The 20,285-nt window shown below is 41.6% G+C and overlaps 1 pseudogene across 1 annotated transcript in view; it reads left to right on the top strand.

The window, feature by feature from the left end:
* LOC307247669 (bcl-2-like protein 1) overlaps window positions 1-11,962 on the top strand; it is a 33,891-nt pseudogene extending 21,929 nt beyond the window's left edge. Inside the window, exon 2 of the transcript in view lies at window positions 11,840-11,962. The product of the transcript in view is annotated as a bcl-2-like protein 1 (transcript). The remainder of the gene's footprint in view (window positions 1-11,839) is intronic.
* The last annotated feature ends 8,323 nt before the right edge of the window (window positions 11,963-20,285 follow it).

The following is a 20,285-nucleotide window of genomic DNA, read 5'->3' as shown; positions in this document are numbered from 1 at the left end:
ATTCTCTTGTATTTTACAAGAGGCATTTCGTCTTAATAAGGAAAATATTTTTGTATCTTCACGTATATTTGGAATCTGCAGTTTCGTAATTTCTAATCTGTAGTGGTTTATCTCATAGTTCCATTGATTTGTAGGTTCGACTGTAAAACACCAGTATGCATGAGTCTTTGAAATACTTATTTTGCATTGTTCTTGTCCCCAGATAATTGGTTTGAAATTCTTGAGCATCATTACCGCACATTGAAGTTCTCCATCTGCCATAACACTTAAGATAATTTGTTCATTGTCAAATTTTAATTCTTGTGGGGGTGTTTCAATATGTAAGGCTTCTCTCTCTGACCTCTTTTTCCTTACACTATTTACTATTCCTGAATACCTCGGGGCTAGCCTTTCCTGCAACACTGTCATGTTTTCTCTGTTGTTACCATCTGATTCCTGGTTGTTCCAGGTCTGCTCTGTTAGTGTGATTTCATCCTTCCTCTGAATCCGTCCTTGGGCCACTGGGGTCTGCCCAAGGCCGTAGAGGATCAGGAACAGCTTCATCAGCTTCAACATCATCATCATCCTGGCTGGGCTAGGTCTGTTCTTGGGGTGGTGGGTCAGTATCGGGTGCGTCTGCATCCGACTCCTCCCCACTCTCTTCCCTCGTCCTGGGTTGCGCAGCTTTCGTGCAGTGGTTGAGGTGGTACCAGGTGGAACTCCCTTCCACCTGGATGGCAGTTGGGGTTGCATTGGTGACCTTGTATGGTCCTTCTCTCCTGGGCTCGTTCCACTTTCTCCGGAACACCCTTAGGTACACCTGGTCGCCTGGTTCCACCCCCCTTGGTGGGTCGTCTTCTGGTTCTGGTACTCGGTTCTTCTCCTGTTGGAATATATGCTTATGTATGCCAGTTAGTTGCTTGATATATTCTCTAATTTCTAATTGCAATTGTTCCAGTGGAGGACCCTTATGGGGTCCTCTGAGGTTAGGTGCAGGCATGGGTCGACCCGTGAGCATTTCGTGCGGAGTTAAATGTGTCATTCTGTTAGTTTGCATGCGATAACTCATTAGTGCTAATGGGAGTGCATCTACCCAGTTCAATTTAGCACTTGCACAAATTTTGTTAATTTTTGTCTTGATTGTTCCATTCACTCTTTCCACCATTCCTTGTGATTGAGGGTGATACACACAACCCAATCTTTGTTTGACATGTAATTGCTGTATTACTTGTTTAACAGTTTTTTGGATAAACTCAGAGCCGTTGTCTGAGCTTATTTCTGTTGGAATTCCAAACCTTGGCATGACCTCTCTGGTCAAAAATTTGATTACTGTAACCGCACTCTGATCTTTTGATGGGACTGCCTCCACCCATCTGCTAAATCTGTCAATGACTACAAGCATGTATCTTTTCCGATTTACTTTTTTGATCATGTCCACATAGTCTAAGACTAGATGTCTGAATGGTCCCTCTGGTGTTGGAATGTGTCCCAATGGGGTGATTGTTTTTCTTACATTATTTTTCGCACATACTTCACATTCATTGAGCTGATTTTCAACCATTGTTTGCAAGTATGGTGACCAAAAACCTTGTTTTCTGATTCTCCTTACTACTTCCCCCCTTGTGCAATGGTCAAAACCATGCGCATTAGTGATAAGCAATCCTAACAACGCGGTCGGTGCCACTAACATCCCATCATGAGTTCTCCATAACCCAGTCGGAGTGCGCACCGCACCCCTCTTCAGCCACATGTTTTGCTCATAGACACCAGCCTTCTCTTGCATGCGGACAACATCATCTTCAGTAGGTGAAGCCACAGGCATAGTCAACACTGCCTGAATCAAAACACAACTGTTAGAGGCTCTCTTGGCCGCCTCATCTGCAGCACTGTTACCTTTTGTGACATAGTCATTTCCTTTCTTGTGTGCCTGACATTTGATTATCGCCACTTGCTTTGGTAGCAACAATGCCAACATCAGTTCCACAATGTGATCACAATGCATTATGGGGGACCCATCAGTCTTCTTAAAACCCCTCATTTTCCATACTGCTCCGAACAGATGACACACACCATGTGCATATGCAGAATCAGTATATATGTTCACAATTTTACCTGCCCCTTCCCGGCAGGCAGCTGTAAGAGCTTTCAATTCAGCCACCTGTGCTGAACATGGTTGTTTACAATAAGAACTTTGAATGACAGCGAAAGTTCTATCCGGGTTTTGTCGTACTACTGCAAATCCTGCATGGTTACCCAAATGATCTCTGTAGCACGAACCATCTACAAACAACTCCTCCTCAGCCCCAATTAGTGGCGTTGACAACAAATCAGGCCTTAACTTGGTAAACGTCAGAGAATCAGTCACACAGTCGTGTGACGTCCCTTCAAAATCATGCGGAATTTTGTCTGCTGGGTTCACCGTTGAACACCTTCTGATGGTAACATCGGGGAACGTAAGCAAGGTCAAATATTCCAACAACCTCGAGTTTGTCAACACAAATTTCCCCTGTTCAATCAGTTCAGTAACTTTATGATTTGTAAAAATAGTTACCGGATATCCCATCGTGATGGACGAAGCGTTGTCATAAGCATACTGTACCGCAGCTAATCCCTGATAACAGGGTGGGTAGCCTTGTGCTACTGTATCCAATTTTGAGCTATAATATGCTATGGGTTGATTTCGCTTGCATTAGTATTGCTGATGCGTACCCCTGACTCCTATTTGCTACATACAATAGGAATGGTTTTGTATAGTCTGGAGTTGCCAATGCACTTGCTCCCTGGGTATGGGTCCCCCATAATGCATTGTGATCAGATTGTGGAACTGATGTTGGCATTGTTGCTACCTAAGCAAGTGGCGATAATCAAATGTCAGGCACACAAGAAAGGAAATGACTTTGTCACAAAAGGTAACAGTGCTGCAGATGAGGCGGCCAAGAGAGCCTCTAACAGTTGTGTTTTGATTCAGGCAGTGTTGACTATGCCTGTGGCTTCACCTACTGTAGATGATGTTGTCCGCATCCAAGAGAAGGCTGGTGTCTATGAGCAAAACATGTGGCTGAAGAGGGGTGCGGTGCGCACGTTAGTGGCACCGACCGCGTTGTTTGGATTGCTTATCACTAATGCGCATGGTTTTGACCATTGCGCAAGGGGGGAAGTAGTAAGGAGAATCAGAAAACAAGGTTTTTGGTCACCATACTTGCAAACAATGGTTGAAAATCAGCTCAATGAATGTGAAGTATGTGCGAAAAATAATGTAAGAAAAACAATCACCACCCCATTGGGACACATTCCAACACTAGAGGGACCATTCAGACATCTAGTCTGAATGGGTGGGTAGGAGGGTGGGAGGCAGTCCCATCAAAAGATCAGAGTGCGGTTACAGTAATCAAATTTTTGACCAGAGAGGTCATGCCAAGGTTTGGAATTCCAACAGAAATAAGCTCAGACAACGGCTCTGAGTTTATCCAAAAAACTGTTAAACAAGTAATACAGCAATTGCATGTGAAGCAAAGACTGAGTTGTGTGTATCACCCTCAATCACAAGGAATGGTGGAAAGAGTGAATGGAACAATCAAGACAAAAATTAACAACATTTGTGCAAGTGCTAAATTGAACTGGGTAGATGCACTCCCATTAGCACTAATGAGTTATCGCATGCAAACTAACAGAATGACACATTTAACCCCACATAAAATGCTCACGGGTCGACCCATGCCTGCACCTAACCTCAGAGGACCCCATAATGGTCCTCCACTGGAACAATTGCAATTAGAAATTAGAGAATATATCAAGCAACTAACTGGCATACATAAGCATATATTCCAACAGGAGAAGGACCGAGTTCCAGAACCAGAAGACGACCCACCAAGGGGGTGGAACCAGGCGACCAGGTGTACCTAAGGGTGTTCCGGAGAAAGTGGAACGAGCCCAGGAGAGAAGGACCATACAAAGTCACCAATGCAACCCCAACTGCCATCCAGGTGGAAGGGAGATCCACCTGGTACCACCTCAACCACTGCACGAAAGCTGCGCAGCCCAGGACGAGGCAAGAGAGTGGGGAGGTGTTGGATGCAGACGCACCCAATACTGACCCACCACCCCAAGACCAGACCCAGCCCAGCCAGGATGATGATGACGACATGGAAGGGGAGAAGTCCAAGGTTTGACCTGGCCTTGAGGAGGCTCACATGTGATCGTGCTAGTAACCTCTCGATGTGGGTCACACCCTTGGTAAGCAGGATGAGCACTGAACTCATAAAATTACCGGACATGAAGATGCTGATGAAAGCTGAAGCAACGACTACAATAATGCCCAAAACCCCCCACAAACATACAGCACACCAATACATGAAGATCACCTGATCATCCACGACAATGCATGTTGAAAGAATTTGAGTTTTATTTCTTATTCTGTGTCATATACTTCCTGTAAGGATGACTTTCAATGCATGCTGAAAGATTGTTAAATTTTGTGTTATGCATTCGTTGAAGTACTTCTATGATGTTTGTCTCGGTCATGGTTTGTGGAGATAATGATTTAGATGTTTTTCACGATTTATAGAGGAAACAACACATGCAAGGCTCTACTCAAATAACAGGCTGCCGCTTACATGACATTTATGACTGAACTCAGAGGATTGAAACACTTATAGGGTATCGCACATTTGGTAACCTTTTTTAACTTGCTTAAGTAAAAGGTTCAGGTTGAAAACCCTGGAACAGGTTGAAATTCCTGTGATGATAAGAAAGCAAGATGTTTTTTCCAGGTAATCAAATGTGAATACTATTAGTTTATCTAGCAGTCTGGCAAGTAGTCATCTGTAAATTTGGGTTATTAAAGATAATGGTAATTGACATTGGGACTTAATAAGTCCCAAAGAGGGGATATATGGGAGAAATTTACCAGTGCATTTAAAATAAATATGTTCATTATATTCTACCATTAAATAAGAAAGAACATTCATTATCTTGCCCATATGCTATATGAATGAAGTAATTGTGCGTGAAACAGGGGTCAGCAAAGACATGGTGTTTCAGTCTAAACAAAAGTAGCAGACAGGAATAAGTGCTTTGTTAGCCGTGAGCCATATGACATGGGAAGGTTTGTGAATGCAAACATCCCCTCTAAAATATGGCCTGGATTGGCGTCGGAAGGTTTGTTAGTGTAACTGACGTCAAAGACTGCAGACAACTGGGTTCTTTGCACTACTGACAGTGTAGGAGTAAGGAAGGGATTCTTATTGAGAAAAAACAGATGTACATTCTGGACCAACAGAAAGAGGTTAAAAGAAGGAGTCCGTGAGCTCCTCGGGAGTTCTTTGCCAAACCAACTCAGATTCTGTTTTCACTTCTTGCAAGTGATAATAAAGTCTTATATCTTCAGACCTCGACTCTCTCATACCTCTCTTCTTCAGTTTAAGTGTTAGATGTGTTTTTTTCCACTACAACTACAACCAGAAGAGGCGTAATGTACAAAAAGAGTGCTGCTTTAAAGACTGTGCCCATTGAAAGCATGGTGTCAATCAACTTTGTGGCATGTAACAACATCTAACGCTATAGTCATTGTGGGGGTTAGCCCAGGGAGCCCGTAAGGTGAGTGACGTCGAAGTTAAGAGCTTGTTGAGAATGCCAGTGTCATGCAAAGCATGACATTCAGGAGGACATATACTTAAAGGGCTTGTCAGAAGTGGGATTTGAACCCACGCCTCCATCGGAGACTGCGACCTGAACGCAGCGCCTTAGACCGCTCGGCCATCCTGACGGCACATTGGTGAATAGGGTGCAATCCAAACAAAAGTCTGAAGTCGCATTCTACAAAACTCATTCTAATTGACTGGATGAATACCTAGGAGAAAGGGAAATCCCCTCAGTGTTTGGCCTCCTTTCAAATTTGTGTTTCTGATTTCCAGCTCTTTCAGCGACTGCCAATACTTCCAGGACAGCCAAGATCCACAAAAGTAAATGTGTTCGGTTCGCACGACGACTGGACAATTAAAATCGGATGCTTAAGGCAATGCACGTGCCGGGGCATGTCATCAGCAGCTCTCCATTCCCATATTACCCACTCCGTTATTCATGTAAAGGGTAGAGATAAATTACATTTTGTGTCCATCAGTTTCCGATGAATAGGGCATTGATGTTCTGACTTGAAGGTTTTTGACCACATTTTTGTGAATGTAGCTATCCGGATTTTAAGTCTGATTTGAAAGAGAGGCTGTATTTCCGTAGTTGGATTGTCTCCAACTACGGAAGTGGACCACGTCATGTGTCAAATATGATTCTGAAGAGGCCTTCAATTGCATGTTCCTTGGGGTGTGTATATTTTGTCCGCAGAAATGTAAGTACTGTTTCTTATGTAAGTACTGTACTTTCATAATATCCCATTTGTGATGCAACGATCTTGAAAAATCCAGATCAGAGACATGTCTTCTGTGCTCTAATGGATCATCCGTGCAATACAGAGACAGTAGAGGGGCTTTCAATTCTGAAACCAATATTTCTTGACTTTATTTAACGATTTGTTTTGCAAGGAAGGCTTTGCTATTTTCGAAAATGTTATCGCCACAATAAAAATTATATTGTGACTTATATTTCAAGATGAATATCTTCTGGTTTGGGGCAACTTATAATTGATTAACATCCCATAGCTTATTATTTTTAAGACTGTGTTGTGAAAATGTGTGTATCAAATGTGAAACACCACTTATATAGGATAATGTATCTGTAAATCCCTCAAAGGCAGTTGTATTGCATTTCATGGTGCAATGTGCATTATGCCTACCAAAGTGCTAAATACATTATTTTGATTAATTCACAAATTAAAGCTCTGCACAGGCAATCATTTCTCACTAGTCTATATTACCCTAAATAATGACAGAAACTATGTTTTTGCCTCCAAAAATGCAGAATAAAAAAGGTTGCTGTTGAAATTAACCAAAGCATTTATTTTAAAACTTTGTCTAAGTAAAAAGATCTAAAATTGCATGACAGCATGCATGTGATCAAAACATTTCCAAAAATTACTGATATATCAAATATCTTCCATTCAGGCTAACTCTGCATTAAAATTACGACATAATTTTCAGAATCATTTTTCGGACATGGATTCTGCCAGCGAAATGTAATCAATTTAAATTGAATCCAGCATGGTTGGAAATAGACACTTATAATAGTAGATGATGAAGGGATTAATGATATATATATATATCTATATATATAGATATATATATATAGTCGTGCTTAAACGGTTCTTCAAAGGCCTCAAATTTCAATGCAAATATGAGTATCCAGTTTGTACGGTGACGTTCCCCCACAAAGGTAAAAACTCACGCTCCACACAACGCCTGTACGGTGCACCAACGTGCCTGGTGTAGTTTGGGCGTGAGAGTTGTTGACTATATGGGAAGGTGATCACAACAATTTAAAATAGAACACTAAATGCAACAACTTCCCTGACTGAAATAAATTGAATAAATATATTTTTAAACAGAGATCTGTGATGTCCTATTTTTGATTGATCGGGAATTATTGATAGAGGTTAATGTGTAAGGTTTTATTATATACTCCAAAATATATTTATTTTTGTTGTTTTTTTGAGTAATTATAAATTGCCATTTTTCTTATCACTATACGACTGTTACTCTATCATTAGTGCCAATGGTGTTACATAGGTGACAGGCAAATCTGAATCGATGAATTCAAGTTCTTTTAAAACTAGAACCGCCACAACCAGACTTTTCCTAAAATTGTGTTTTGTAGCATCCCCTATTGCTAAAAACAGTAAGGATAAAAACAGATTTAAAATATGGGCATTATAGAACATAGCTATTTTGGAGAAGTTAATTTTTCACTGATCTGAAACATTCCCATACCGTCGCTGACGATGGACTCCCGTTTACTTGGTTTGTGGATCAAAAGGGTGAATATATGCTATCGGTGCTGTGTCATCCTCATGGGGGAAGATTCCGCCCGGTGGCATATTTCTCTTATAAATTAGAACCGATCCTACAAACTGATAAACCAACACAAATGACACCACAAAGATTTTTGCGTTATCATGTGCGTCTGCTTGACATGCCAAACATAAAAATCCAATGCTGTTCCCCACTCAATCAAGCCACACTTCTCGCCCCCACTGACATCACAGAAAATACAAATTTGAACACATCACACCTGTTCTTTATCTCTACATTGGCTACCTGTTAAAACCAGGAGAGATTAAAAAAATGCTGCTACTTGTAAATAAAGCAATAAATGGCCGTGCACCTCAGTTTATAAAATAACTGCTAATTCTACACAAACCAGCAAGAACTCTCAGGTCCACAGTCAGTGGTCTTTTAACTATGCCCTCATTGTGCCAAAAGAGTCAAATAAGTTTGAGTTTGGTAGCATGTATCCAGGTCAGAGGAACACAAGACGATATCATAGCTCTCTAGCTATAGTGATACAATTCTTAGAATATAGTGAGTACAGGCCATGGTTTATTCTTTGTTCTTTTATTAATTTTTTATTTAGCGCAAAACAATTCTGTAATCAGTATCGTCTAATCTATATTTCTCCTTCCAAACAAGAGTGCAGAGCCAACTGTTGCTCACTGGCACCATTCACAGGGTTTGTTTAATCAACAGTCTCCCAGCAGTGGAACTGTCACAGAACCAAAAGCCCCCGGCTTTTCAGTACCAGCCAAACATACAGAAAAAATGCAGATACAGTGGCAATATTCCTGTGCAGAGAACAGAATCTGTGTGTTAAAAGTCACGGATGGAGGTAGGAGGAAGTGAGCTGCTAGAGGGTTGGAGCATACTGAGGGAAATTTCTGGAAGAGATTCCAACTGCATGCGCTTTGCTGATGACATGTTAATGTGTGTGTGTGGCTAACCCCACCCAGGATCCACTGCTTTGTCACGACACAGCGACATCATAATTAAATCGTAGTAGTTCCACCCACTCCAAGCTACACACATTTAGCATAAGATAATAGCGCTGATTATTAACTAATACCCACATATAACCATGACAAACTTCCAACTGACTGAACCTGACTGAACCCACCTGACCCCAACTAAACCACCAGAACCGTCTCACCCGCTACCCAACATCCCTTGAAAAGGAGAAAGAAGCTCAACATCCGCCTGAGTACAAACCCCTTCATCAGTTCCAACTTGGGGACTGGGTCCTCGTAAAGAACCTACGACCGTCATCTGGGCACAATCCCTGTGTCCTGCGACTGTTCCAAGTCCTGTTTGTCACCAACACCGCCCTCAAGGTCAAAGGCCGTGCCTCCTGGGTTCACGCCTCCCACAGTAAGGAAGGTCCTCTTCCCCTCGAGCTACTTGTTGAGAAGCCAACGTGAGCGTACACCGAACGCTGCTCACCCTGCAACTGCAATGGAACCACATCAACCACAACTGGGGCCATGGCACTCTTTTCACCTTACAGGGTTTTGTTGCCTACGCGGCACTGTTTGTTTCCTACTCACCATTGCTATAATTGTTGTTTTCCTCATATACATTGTCCATGATCATACTTTACTTCACATACTTTACCGTCCTGAGAATATAACTACCCCAATCACAGTTAATAAAATATATGTTCCCGGCAGTACGACACATAGCACTGACTCAGCTCCCGGCCTTAATGGCACTCGTCTACTAAACTGTGTTTCTGGTTATGTGGCCATAGTGCATTCACCCATCTCCCAGTTGGCTGGAATCACACCTTTATCGTCCCAGTTTTCCACAACAGTGCTGACGTCCACATCACTCACACTAAACACGCGCTACCCACCTTCAGCCCCATGACCCCGTTTGGGCCTCCGACGTCCCAGAGGATCACAAATTATGGATTGTGGGCCAAAAGGTCCTACTCTCGCTCTTCCCTTCAACCAGGGTTGGTGAAACTATGCTATACTATGCTAACTTTACTTTATCAATTTCCCGCCTTTATGAACGAATCTCTCCACATAACCAAGACCACGACACAAAAACTTTGCGTGCTCCGCCTATTGTCCCTACAAAACCGTATAGTGCTGGACCAGCTCACAGCAGCACAAGGTGGGGTCTGCGTCCTGGTTGGAACGGCTTGTTGTACTTTTGTCCCCGACAACGACGCGGACGGCCATGTCATAGACAAAGCTTTACATAAGCTTATCCAATTGTGCGACGTCACGCTTAAGGAGGAGGTCAACGACACTCAGAGTGGGTTTGGGTGGTTTCTCATGAATTGGCGCCACTGGCTCATTCTTAGTGCCACCGCTTTAGTCGCCGTCCTTGTTTTTCTATGGACTTGTTTGGTTTGTATAATACCATTACTACACCGCTTGACCACCCAAATCGTTAAGACCTTTCTTGCCATCCCTTTTGACGACCCTGAGCCCCCTCTGGAATCTTGGTCTCCCGCTTATGCAGGCCTTGATGACAATTAAGACACCACCTCCTCACATGACACCCGAGTTTAAAACCACACATGACGGACTCCATTGAATCTTCGTGAATTTGTTGTGTTAATGTTTTTTTTTTTCTGGTTTGCTCAGAAATATATATATATATATCTACTCAGAGAGCTGCTCCTTAGCACCTCTTTGATCCGACCCTTGTACAATTAAAACCAACGTCTGAAGACCTTCAGATGACCTTCAGAGTTTGAAGAAACCAATATCGCAAGGTAAAGATTTTAAGTATATCATCTTTATTTCTTTCAAGACAGAAGTATAGGACATGCTTTTTGATAAAGCATTTTGAATGTCCACTATCTTTCAGCGGTAAAAGTCTGAAGTGTGTGTGCCTGTGTGTGTGTGTGTGTCTGTGTGGGTGGGTTAGGTTTCTTTTTGATCATTGGGTGGGACACATTAAGTGGGGTGCAGAAACACTGTGTGGAAAAGCGCCACCAAAAAGCAAAAAGACAGAGTGGATGACTGATCAGTGGCATCTTGGAAGCTCCTATATAGACAGCCTTTCGACAGAGGCTGAGGCAAAGTTCCACGAACAAATTCCCACCATCCTCAGCCCATTTTGCGTTTCCTTTTCAAGAACGATTGCTTTTCTAAAATAAATATTGTGATATTCTTGCAAGTTTCAAATTGGCCCTAAATTGAATTACATTCAACTATTCATTATTTCGTTATAAGATAGGCGCTACCGAGAGGGAGAGAGCTCAGTGGGCCACACAGAATTTTGCGACAAGATAATCTTGTTTCAAATTGTGAATATCAACTCACAACTGTGGTGCAGAAAATAATTAAAATCAAAAAAGAAACCTAAAAGATTTTAATGAAATATATAATGTGATTCATAATTAGCATCTTTTAAATCAGTTTGTACACCTAGAACACCAAGCTGTGTATTTATAAATACTATCATCAATGAATAAAAAAAGCACAATGTGGATATAAATAATTTAATTTCTGAGACAAAATACATAAAAAAATCACTAGCTTACGGACACAAACTACTGCTTTGGATTTGCAGTGTGGCGGAACTGAAACTTGATTCTGATTTGACGAAAAACTCGGGTCAACGCTGACCAATCAGATCGTTCCTGCAAGGCTTTATTCCAGCGCTGTAGAACGATCCGATCACCTTCTACTCGTTAGAAGCCATTGTGATCATGTCTGGAAGAAGCAAACAGGGCAGCAAAGCCAGAGCAAAGGCAAAGACTCGCTCTTCCCGTGCCGGTCTCCAGTTCCCCATCAGCCGCGTTCACAGGCTTCTGCGCAAAGGCAACTATGCCCGGCGCGTCGGTGCCGGCGCTCTGTCTACCTGGCAGCCATGCTAGACTACCCGACCGCTGAGATATTGGAGTTGGCTGGAAACGCTGCCCGTGGCAACAAGAAGATCGCATCATCCCCCGTCACCTGCAGCTGGCCGACGAGGAGCCCAACAAGCTGCTGGGTGGAGTGACCATCTTTCAGGGCGCCGTCCTGCCCAACATCCAGGCTGTTCTGCTCCCAAAGAAGACCGAGAAGGCTGCCAAGTCAAAGTAAACCTGCTCGATCACTTCCAAAATACAACCCAAATGTTATTTTAAGAGCCACCCACATCTTTGTAGAGAGTAAATCTTGTGAACCTACTTAACTTTCCTATAAATCAAGTTACGGTTATTGTCATACACCACATCAACATCACATAATCTAGCTCGCTTGTAAACTCAATATTAAAATTCCCTGACACCAATTACAGCCATTCTGTTGAATAGTATTGTAATATTGACGTAATTCATATATTAAGTGTCTGTTTAAGCAGAGTTACAAAATAATTAAGATTCAATGCCATTGTTTTATTGTCCGTTACTTTTGGCGGCATGTTCGAATAACAGCAGCTGCCCGGCGCTGGACCAATCAAGTCACAGCGCGGTGCGTCATTACTGAGAATTTGGAGATTTTATCTTTGCAATGTTGTGTAACTTTGCTAAAAGCTTCCAAAATATCGCATTCATAAGTTGAATATTTACATTGCAATGCACCTATTTCACTGGTTGTTTTTGTAAACATTAAGGTGTCTGAATGAGGGCCCTGGGTTCTCAAGAATCAGAGCCCATTGTATAGTGATTGTATGGTATAATTACTAACGTATGTTACTTTTAATTTATTGCATCCATGTCATACGGAGAACAAAAATAACAACGTGTCTTTTCAGAGGCCCTATGGGAGAGTGAAATGTGTTGATGCCTCCAGCCTGGCCAGAGGAGGAAATGTGTAGATTTACGTCGGACCAGTGCTGAACTGTGACTTATGCATTGTGAGCAGATGGGCTACATGATCCCCGTACTAGTATAAAGGACAAGTCTTTTACTTCTTCCCCGAGAGAATACTTCCGGCTTTGTTCTCTCCTGGACGTCCTAGGCAAGTCTGGTTTGTTGTTGTGTAATAAAACTATTATTTTAATCAAGTCAGCATCAGTGGTCACTCCTTCTTCATCAACACATCAAAATCATCCAGAAACTACAAAGTGGCGTCAAGAACCAGGATGTGTTGGGCCTCATCTGCCACTGCCGCCCCGCTTCAGAAGATACCACTTAATGCCTCAACGGGGAGTTTTTACTTACGATACGAGCTGTTACAGTATGTGGTCTGAAGCGGTTTTGTGTGCGTTTTGTGCAGATAGGAGCACTAAGAGCAGAGCAGATTGTGCAGAGATGAGTGATGATGTGTTGATGTGCAAAGTGAGTTTCCATCTAAATTGGGTTTATTAAGTTATAAAAGATGTAAATAAGGGGGATAAGAGAATAATAAATCAAGAAAAAGAGAATTAAGTTGAAATAGAGAATTGAGACGAGAGAAATAAAGATGAAGTTAAAGGTAAACATTAAAGGGTTAAAAGATGTGGAGAAAGTTGAAGTAAAAAGTAAAAGTTCTTTAAATAACCATGCAAGATTAACGAAGACGGCCTTAAACAGAAAGACATGTGTACATTAAATGCTGCGTGAAAGTTGGCCGAATGAAAAAATAATATAGTCAAATCTAGGTGGGAAAAACAAAGAGGAAATAACCCTATAATATTATATGAATGAAGATGAAAAAGATGAAAATAAAGTGAAAAAGAGATAATAGTTAAAAGCCTAAAGTAAAATGAAAAAGATGAAAAGTGAAGTAAAAACAATTACAAGTTAAAGGCTTAAAAGATGAAAAATAAAGTTTGAGAAAAGTGGGGAAAAACAGGGCTGAACCTGCCTGAAAATTTTGATGAAATTAGAAAAGTATAAATGAGTCGACGTCAAAAAATAAAGCTAAGCGCTGTTGAAGTCTTTGGAGGATCAGATGTGTTGTTGGACAGACATATCTTTTTCTTTTTTTCTTTTTGTGTGTGTGAGTGTGAAAGTGCCACAGCTACAGATGTGTGAAAATCTTTGTGTAAAGTTTTGTGTATGTGTAAGTGATATATATATAATATATGTGTTATTAAATAGGCATACATATGTGGTGAGCAGTTGAATAATACATAAAGAGAAACATTTCTTGCCCCTCAAGTGATAAACATATATGAGCCTGTTTACGGACTTTGTAAAGTTGCAAAGGCTTCCAGTATGAACTGGAAGACTAGAGCCACAGTCTGCCTACACATGCATGTACACATCCAGAAAAGAAAAGAAAATCTCCTGCTCTGAATTGGAAGTAGGATTTGTGAATTGTTTGATTAGTGTGTGGGTTTTTTCTTTTTCTTTTTATGCTTGGGGTGTGTGTGGCGGTGATTTCTGTGAGTCCTGTCGGCTTAAAAGAGCACATAGCCTTGTTGGGGTGAAGGGAGACGCTGGTTGTTGATGCAAGAAGAGAGGTTTCGTGTTTCGGCTGCTGGGTGAGAAAAACAGCTATGATTTATGATGCAGTGAGCTGGGCTGTTCCTACCGGAGCCAAAACAGGACGTTCACTCGCTGCAGCCAGTTCATACTGGAAGCCTTTGCTAAATTTAAGAGGCGGAGCAAGGTGTGGTGCTTCATACAGAATGGAACTTGGTTAACTCCTCTTGACAAGAGGGGCTGTGTTTAGCCCCCACCCCCTACTCCTTTCTCTTAGTAGTTAGAAGAAAAAATAATAAGATAACATAAAATTAAATAGATAAATAGAATAAAAATAACGAATTAAAGGTGATATCAGATTGACTAATATACTCTTTGGACTTTAAATACATTGCTTGATTAAAGGTAACCATTGTTTTATTTCAAGTGCACGCAAAATAATAAAGTTGATAATGTATGTCACACTGAATTGTATTACAGTGTGTATAAGAATATAGAGTGAGCCTAAGACACTGAATTCTTCTGTTGTTCTTTATCTTTTTTCATTCTTCCTCTCTTTTACTATGCTGAGTGAAAGGTGGGGGAAAGACCGAGAAGATGGAATGAGTCCGAAGTGAATCAGCCAAAGGGCAGATGACAAGACATCTGGCAGATCTTCACAGACACTGAGGCTTGCGGATGACAACGTTTTAGAATCCTGAATCCAGTTGAACCAGTTAAAGGCCTGTACATTTTTATCCACAAACTCTTTCAACAGACCTCACCTGCATTTACCTATATGTCTATACATTTAGTTATAATATACGTGTTTAGCTTGTTTTCACCTATAGGTTTGTAGTAGTTATTTTTCATACATGGCATTTGCAATTATTAAGTGAGAGACTTGGCAACGGACTGACTAATTAAGGCATTTGCCTAATTAATGGAGTATTATTGATTGATTGATCACATGTGGAAAAGCTGATTGATTTAAATACTGTCGAGTGCTGTAAATATTGGTTTCATTATCTGAGTATGGTTTATCTTGGCTGTTTTAGGAGTGAACATTGATATAATTTTGATAATTTAACATAAATGAGTGTGATCAGATGCATCAGATGGTGAACAAGTGAATTGGCTTTCACAAGTGGGAAGCGATTTAGTCTCCTTTGTGGTTGGCAAATTCAGCTGTTTTTGGTTGAGTGTGATTACACGGTGCTTTATAAACAAATTTTAAAATAAGTCAATTCGATTTACAATAAAAGAAAAGTAAGAGGGTCATTAGGATGTCAAAAATGGATACTAAAACTACACAAGTAATCACTCCTATTGATGTAGAGCGAATGAATATTCCCCTTATTAAAGATATTCCAAAATATCAGGTAAATGGAGCAAGCGTTGGGCGGACATTGAACAACCATGGCCAGTTGAAGGAACTCTTAACCCGGATGTGATTAAAACAATGCAGGTGCTTGTGTCCACATATAAAGTAAATCAAAAGAAGCTGCAGCTGTTCGTATTGGAGGGACAGACATGGTTCGAAGCTGCACACACACTTTGATGGTGGCCGGTGAAATGGATTCTCTGCTTTTGACCCATCCTGGGTTGTCCTTCCTCCGGGGGCACAGCCAGGAGCAGTGGGCAGCATACATGGTTGGGGACCAGGTGATAAATGTCCATCGCTGGTCAGACGATGATGGGTGCATGTTTTTAGTGGGGGTCCTTACAGACGTGAGGTGGAGGAAACCCCATGTGAGCACGGGGAGAACATGCAAACTCCACACAGAAAGGCTCCTATTTGGGAGATAACCCACCGGAGCACGGTGCCAACAGCCAACAGCGCCCCAGGCGGATATCGAACCCAGGACCTTCTTGCTGTGAGGCAGCTGTGCAATGCACTGCGCCACCGTGCCACCAGCCAGAGAACAAAGTAGACAAGAAATAAAGAAAAATGAAAAGGAAACAGAAAAATTGATGGAGAAGATTCCACACCCTTCTCACATACAGCATCTGTACAGAAGCCCCCACCTTATGAGAAGGAGGTGAAGTGCACTGACGTTTATCCCAAGCTCCCAGTGATTACACAGGAGGGCAGCTTTCTCTTCAAAGATGAGGATGAACAAATAATAGAGATGGGCAAGGCTTAACAACCATAAAGATGTACCTGAGTTCCCACAGTACAAAGAAGAGGAACAGGACCAGGAGACTCTCAGAAATCTCCACCAAATACAGTTGGTGGATAATAATAAGAAGAAAAAGAAACAAGCTGTGGTTATGCAGAGCCAGTCACAACAAAATCAATTACCACCTCAACCACAGCAAGGACAGATTCAGGTTCTACCACCTGTGGTCCTCACTTTCTCCTTTCTACAGCCAGTTTTTGACCAACCACATACATGGAGAGTGCCACATGTGACTTTAATGGTGGCTGAAGGATTTGAGCAGAAGCATATTGGAGAAACCATGGCAGAAGCTGAGGAAGCCATTTTTTCACCAAAAAAGTAGAATCTTGCTATCTGGATAAGTGAAGATCAGAAGTTCATGAAAATCATGATTTCAGCTCAAGGACAAGGACAACCACAAATGATACAGATGACACATGAGTCAATGTTCAGCGCTAAATTGGACTCAGACAGTGTGATAAAGGAGATGCTGCAGCAAATTCCAGAATGTTTGTGGTCACATAGTACTGACATCGAACTAGTGAAGTCAGCCCAACCGGTGAGAGTTGAACTGAGACCAGGAACCAAACCTCCTTGGATGAACCAATACCCACTAAAGGAGGAGATAATCAAAGGGATTGAACCAAAAATTGAAGGACTGTGAAAAGCAGGTGTAGTGGAAATATGTTTGGATCCTCAGAGCAATACGCCTATATTGCCTTGAAAGAATCCAGATGAGTCCTATCGCTTGGTACATGATTTAAGAGCGATAAATGAAGTGGTGCAGGATTTTCCAGCAGATGGATCAAATCCACATGCCTTGCTAGCCCAAATTCCTCCAGAGGCTACATACTCACATACATAAAAGTCAAGGGTTGTTTGGATTCACATACAAAGGACAAACCTTCAAGTACAAGAGGCTCCCCCAAGGATTAGAACATAGCCCGCACATTTTCAATAAAGTGTTGCTGGATGACTTGGCTGGGATTGATGAGATCTTGAAAAGTACTGTCAGTATGTGGACGACATCGTCATCTGTTCACCAGATATGGAAACGTGCCATGAGGACTCAATCAAACTGTTACAGCTATTTGCAGACAAAGGACACAAGGCTTCTCAGAAGAAGCTACAGTATTATCAAGAAAAAGTAATTTATTTCGGTCAAACAATAACCCATGGGCACAGACGAATCTCTGACAGTCATTTGGAAGCTATTCGAAAGACACCAAAGCCTAGAACAGTCAGAGAGATGATGATGTTTCTTGGTATTGCAGGATATTCTTCAGCTTGGGTAGAAGAATATGCCTGCCTAACAAGGCCTTTGAGAGCCATGATAAAAGAGACTGGGAATGCTCAACTCCATTGCAACCTCACCTGGACGCAGGAAGGTCTTATGGCATTTGAAACGATCAGATAGAGGCTACAAGAAGCTCTAGCGTTAGCGCTGCCAGACTACTCTCAAAACTTTTTGCTGTATGTGGCTACGTCCACTGGAGGCAAATATGCATGTGCAGTTCTTTGTCAGCCCACAGGTACAGGAACAAGCCCTCAACCTGTTTCGTATTATTCTACTGCCTATTCAGAAGTATAATTGGGGGCACCACAGTGCTACAGAGCAATGGTGGGAGTTTATCTACTCTATGATAAAGCATCATCAGTAACTATGGGTTACCCAGTGACAATTCTTCCCCATCAAAGTCTCTGAAATCTTTTGAACTTCGGTAAATGTACATTGACTATGTCTAGGCAAAGAGGCTATTATAGGCTCTTAGAGCAGGAAGATGTCACCTTAGTATGGTGTGTCATGGTAAATCCAGATGAGAATTTACCAACACCAGAGGATGGAGAGCCACATGACTGTGTTCAGGAAGTAGAGAGATATGCAAAGCTCAGATCAGACTTGCAAGCTTTCCCACTGCATGTGTCAGATGTGGAGTATTGGACTGATGGGTCCTGCTATCGTATAGGAGAAACATTTAGTGCTGGTTACGCAGCAGTCAAAGCCCAGGGAACTTAATTTGTTGTTGAGAAAGCAGAAGTAATACCACAACCTGCTTCTGCAAAGCTTGCTGAGCTTGTGGGCCTGACTGTAGCTTGTCTATTGGCCGAAGGCAAGCGAGTGACAATATATACAGATTCTGCATATGCACATAATGTGTGTCATTTATTTGGATCAGTGTGGAAAAATCAAGGATTTAAGAAAACTGATGGTTCTCCGATACATCATCATGCCCAGATTAGGAAAATGTTGCATGCAATGATGAAACCAAAGGAAATAGCTGTAGCTAAGTGTGCCGCACACAAAATGGACACGTCAAGGGTCACACAAGATAACAAAGCGGCTGATGAGTCTGCAAAAGCAGTTACAGGGGCAAACAAAGCAGGCAAGGTTCTTCTGGTCACCCATGAAGCGGACCTGGAAGATAAAATCACGCTCAGAGAAGTTATTGCGATGCAAGAAGAGGCGTCAGCCATAGACAAACAATTATGGTTGGACCGAGGGGCCACACAAGATTCTGCTGGTCTGTTTGAGAAATCATAAAGGACTGATGGCAGCACCCCCCGACCTACTAGGTCTGATGATTCAGGAAGAGTTATGGATGGGTTATCCCATGTTGCAAGGGGGGAGGTAAGGAGAAAAAACACGAAAGAGAATGGTTTTTGGTCACCGTAATTGCTTGAGCAAATTGATTATGTCAAAGGCAGATGTACAATCTGCCTTAAAAACAATGTTCGGAGGGGTGTGATGAGTCCACCTGGTCACATTCCAACTCAGGTCCTATGCGTGAGTTGGTTGTGGATTTTGTTGACATGATAAGATCAATAGGAGGTAAAATATACATGTTAGTCGTCGTGGATAGATTTTCACGGAGGCCTGATGCATGTCCAACCAAGCGTAAAGATGCTCAGTCAGTTGCCAAGCCAAGTTCTTATGTCGTAAGGTCATAAGCAGGTGGGGACTGCCAGATCGCAAATCCTCAGATAATGGGAAAGAGTTTGTGGATAGAACTTTAAAATTAATTTCGAAAAAAAATTGGGAATTAAACAACATTTAGGAGCTGTTTATCATCCACAAAGCCAAGTTGTTTGTGAAAAAATGAATGGTGTGCTGAAAAAATCGCATTGTTAAAATTTGTCAACACACAGATCTGAATTGGTTAATCATATATTGGAATAATGTTAAAGTATAATGCAAAAGGGAAATTATTATACTGTATTTGATGTTTGTGCAAGATACTGGCTGGTGATTCTTTCTTTCAGGACCAGTCAGAGGATGGCTGTGTCCAGAGATCCTAACAGCCTGATGGACTTGAACACTCAAACATGGACACTCCAAAATGGAGGAGGAAAATGAATGGCGGACCCTGAATGAGGACATCATGATCAGGGGTGTTGAGTGAAATATCATTAAAAGTTGAGTTTTTAAAAGTTGAATGTTTTTAATATTGGAGTTTGTTTATTACAATGTAACCTGTATTATTGATGAATATCCTGTACTCTCCATTAGATATTTTTAGCAAGACATATTTCTTTGATTTTTTATTGTTTTCTTTGAGTTGTCTGTAATAGGATGAATTGAATACATTGGGACCTCAGGTATTTCCTTTTTTGCTTTTTTTTTTTAGGGACATTGGTGATAAGCAGGGAAAGGTCCACTGGAAGGTCCAATGGGTCGACCAGCCTGACTTTGGACAAATTTTAGATTTTTTTCTGAGGTTCTAAATGTACGCACAATATGTAACATCCTATACAGTTTTCTAAACCCTTCGGCTTTTCTCTCAATTGATTTGGAGTACCTTAGGTGGTTGCCTGGGCCGAGGGACCGTGAGAGAATTTTCCTGTCTTGATTGTTTGCTGGATGCACTAAGAAAGGAAGCTGCCAGATGGTGTTTTCGCTCTCACACTCCACAAGTTTACTGTAATGCTACAACT

This window comes from Zeus faber (assembly GCF_960531495.2).
Source record: "Zeus faber genome assembly, contig: SCAFFOLD_30, whole genome shotgun sequence".
In the NCBI taxonomy this organism is placed as follows: domain Eukaryota; kingdom Metazoa; phylum Chordata; class Actinopteri; order Zeiformes; family Zeidae; genus Zeus; species Zeus faber.
This window is presented reverse-complemented; position numbering and strand designations above follow the sequence as displayed.